This window comes from Mustela nivalis (genome assembly GCF_964662115.1).
Source record: "Mustela nivalis genome assembly, chromosome: X".
Lineage (NCBI taxonomy): Eukaryota > Metazoa > Chordata > Mammalia > Carnivora > Mustelidae > Mustela > Mustela nivalis.
This window is the reverse complement of record NC_139040.1, coordinates 19025123-19029497: the sequence shown is the minus strand read 5'-3', so window position 1 is coordinate 19029497 and position 4375 is coordinate 19025123.

The window sequence follows — 4375 nt, the reverse complement described above, 5'->3', positions numbered from 1 at the left end:
TCATTGTAGTTGGGGTTAATACACATAAAGTAAATCTCACAAAAAGAAAGGATGTGTTTGGTAAATTAATACCTTAAACAGAATCATAAGGATAATTAATGCAAGTTTCATTTACATGTGAAACTTGACTATAATTTTCTATTAATATGGATCCCATTAAGTGATCTATTCTGCAATACAATTCGCTGTACATATTTAGAAGGAGCAGTAGCAAAGAAAAATACCTCAATCAATCCATTGATAAGAAAGTTCATTTGCAGTAAGCCTGTTCTTAGAAACATACAGAATTCATGGAAGTTCTCAGTCCTTGGGTAGTCATAGTGGCAGCTGAAAAAAAGAGAGAACCAAGGCCATGTTAGCGGGGGAAGTTAAAGGTCCAGAGTGTCATTAGCTCAAGAATAATTGGTGGTGGTCATATCTCAGGAAGACAGAAATAGTCCCACAAACCTGAGTCACAGTCTTCTCTTGTAACATGATGGGAATGGAATATGGTTTTGAAATTACTCTGAAAGAAATGCCTTTTTCTTTTCTTTTCTTTCTGATCTTTTCTTTTCTTCTTTCTTTCTTTCTTTTGAGAGTGAGCATGTGCAGGGGTAGAAGGGTAGAGGGAGAGGGAGAGAGAGAATCTTAAGCAGACTCCATGCCCAGTGCAGAGTCCAACTAAGGGTTCAATCTCACGACCTGAGATCATGACCTGACCCCAAATCAAGAGCTGGCCACTTAAATGACTGAACCACCCAAGTACCCCTGTGCAGGAAATTTCTAAGCAAGAGGAGTCAATATTAGTGGGGGAGTTACTTTACAGTTTTGAAAGATATTCTGAGCTTTTACTAAGTCAGACAGGTCTTCCCACCAATAAATAGCAGGTAGCTCAATATGTGCCAGGTAACATGCTAAGTTTTTTGCATGTGTTATTTCATCTAGGCCTCATGAACTTTACAGGTGGATGTCATTTCCATTGTGCAGATAAGGAAAAATGGTTTTGTGAAAGTGTTTCAATTGACCAGTCTTTCAAACCCAATACTAACTCTATAGCCTACTATCTTAGCCACTACCATATGCTGTAGTTCCTTAAGAGATGGGATAAGACAAATACTGTAGGGTACTATAACAGGTAAATGTCAGTAACTAAGCTGAGATTCATGTCAAGAGGCCCTTTCGAACCCTATTTCATCTCCCTCCAAATCCACAAGGCAATGACCATCTAGTCCTGAATAAGATGACAATATATGAAAGAGAAAGGACAATATAAGTGTCCTACTTTCTAAAACAATCATCCTTGAGGCCAAGTCTATACAACCCAAAGAGAAGTTTTTATTCAACATTTGGAACTGCTATCAAGGTCAGACTAGCAACATGTATTAACTTTCAGAAGCAAAATTTGCAACATCGGCCAATCAGTCTCCATTAGTTAGCATCAACAGTGCAGTGTAGTGCATGTTACTTTCATGTCACTGAAATAAATGAGTGGCTATTGTTTAGAGCAAAGGATCAATATCAAATATTGTATGAAATAAATTTCTACAAAATGAATTTCTTACTAAATGAATTTGCAAGTGAGATACTTTATGTTTTAAGAGATACTTATGAGGGGCTGAATAATATCAAGAGCAAGAATTGGGACTGCCAGGAAAGGTTTAGGAACAGTGTCCTTGATGATGCATGAATTGGTCATCTCATCATCCACAGGATTGATGAAAATATTGAAAAGGTCAGAGATTTGCTTCATTAAATGTCTTAGTGCCTTGCAACTGTGAGAATGATGGCTGAAGAATCCAATTTGGAAGAAGAAGCTAGCTTGTTCTGGAAAAAATCCTAAACACAAGCAAAGTTTCTGAAAAGAAGTCAATGCATTTTGAGTGATGAATGAAAACAAGAAGGACTTGACATTTGTTTTGAACTTTCAAGGGAAACTTGACAAAACAAGGTGTTCTCAAGCAGAATAGTAACCAGGGTGGAAAATGGGCTTTCTAATATGGCCAAGAAACAATGATGGAACCTTCAGAGGCAAACTGTAGCATGCCAGAGACCCTAATATGGGTGCAGAATCTGACTATGGATGAGGATAATGAGCTTGTATTGTTGTTCCAGCAATGACACGATCCATGTAGAATTTACTTCTCAAAGTCTAATAAGATAAAAATTCTAAAGCACTAGATGAATTCTGTGATTGGCTTTTCTTCTTCTTTCTTTTTAAATTTTATTTATTTGTCAGAGAGAGAGAGAGAGAGAGAGAGAGGGCGCATAAGCACAGAGAGTGGCAGGGAGAGGGAGAAACAGGCTCTTAGCTGAGCAAGGAGACCTGTGTGGGACTCAATCTCAGGACCCTGGGATCATGACGTCAGATGAAGGCAAACGTTCATCTGACTGAGTCACCCAGGCGTCTCTGTGAGTGGCTTTTTCACCACAACAGGGCCATAGTTGGTAAATCACTTTCACAATTTTAGTTGTGCTGAGGGCATTCAAAAATTCCTGTGGGTTAAACTCTGTCCTTGATTCTTGGAACAATCCATTTTGCACAGGGGAAATCCTAGAAACACAAGCTTACTCTGACTTTGTCATCTCATAAACTTACTTGGGGTCCTACTTCATTTCCTATAACTCTCTTCTGGACCCCAAATCTCTTATTTGGTTTCCCAACTGATAATCCATTCCCTCTGAAAGTAGTGTTCTGATTTACCTCTCTCCAGGCCTTTCTAATCCTTACTTTAATACTATACTTCTGTCTGCTCTTGGAACCCCTGGATACCGTTTACCTATTTCTTGCCTTGACACTATTGCTATTATTAGGTCTCCCTGACACTTTGGTCACCCACCTGCTTGAGCTAGGTCTATAATGCTTAGGCCCCTCTTAGAGTTTATGTAAGTCCTTCCTCTTTGTCTGGATCTAACTTATTTGAATGGTACCACTCAGCTTAGACTCCAGGGTCATTTATCAGACCAAGCTCAAAAAGACTTTTGACCAATTGTAGAATGCAAATTCATCCTCAAAAGATGAAAAAGTTAACCTCAGCTGAGGAAATAAAAAAAGGGGGCCAAGAATATAAAGTAAATATTCAAAAAGGAAGTTCCAGTGATTTTGTTTTTAGCATCAATGGAATAGATATATAGTTTCCCAGTGGATTTCTGTGAAGGGGATGAGTCTCATTTGGATTTATAAATTATGATGGGTTTGTCACACAATCCCTCTTATTACTTTAGTAGTTGTGTGAAACACAGTTTGATATCAGCTTTATTAAACTCCAATATTGATCAGCCTGAAGAGTAGTGAGACCAGATACGATGTCTCCAAACTTGGTGTCTTCATTCATTTTTATACTGGCAATGATCTTGCACTACTGGTGAAACTGGACATAGAAAGTAAATTTGAGGAGCCTATAGAGTTTAAGAAGAGGAAGAAGGAAGATATTAAAGTTTAGAATATCTGGGGTGCCTGGGTGGCTAAGTCAGTTAGGCGTCTACCTTCAGCTCAGTTCATGATCTCAGGGTCCTGGGATTGAGCTTCACATTGGAGGTCCCTGCTCAGAGGGAAACCTGGCTCTCCCTCTCCCTCTGCCACTCTCCCTACTTGTGTGCTCTTACTCTCTCTCTCTCTCTCTCTCTGTAAAATAAATAAATAAATAAATAAATAAATAAATAAAATCTTTTTAAAAAGTTAAGACATCTTGGAGCCCCTGCCAGAATGCCCTCCAAATCCCAATTCATTTGACTCAGTTCATGATACTTGTCTAATTTTTGGCAGTTCTCTGTTCCTAAGGTCCTGAAATCTGTCTCTAGGTCCTCTCTCTGGATTTCTACTTCTAGATATAGTGTTCTGGAATACAATTATAACCTTTCTCAATTAGTTTCATTACCCTGAGAACCACCCAGCCTTCCCCCACTTCCTAGCCTGGCTCCTTTGTAGAGAAACGCTAATGTGGATGGGTTTCCAATGTTGAGACAGGCACTGTTGGCAAGCTTCCTTCAGGCCAAGGCTTAAGTCCATTTTGCTTCTTCCAGCCCCTGACTTACCCATTCCGATTTCCTCTCCTTCTCTCCTGAGCAACCACTGAAGTAACAGCAAGTCATCTGGCCAAAACAGTGAAGGCTAAAGTATAAATTGAAGCTGGAGCTCTTCTAATCTAGTATGACAGTTTGTGCTGATCAGGTTAATGGGGATAATTTCTCTCTGGCTTGTATAGAGACATGAAAATTTAATCTGATTTGCTATTAATTACTCTGTCCAATCATTAACATAATATTTCACTAAATAGAGGAGATCTATTCATGTTGCAGAGGCAGTGTGTCAACCGAAGCACAGTAATAGAAAAGTGTTGCCTTTTATGTTCATCAGGGAAGCTGTACAACCAACGAGAGGCCTGAACTTTGACACATT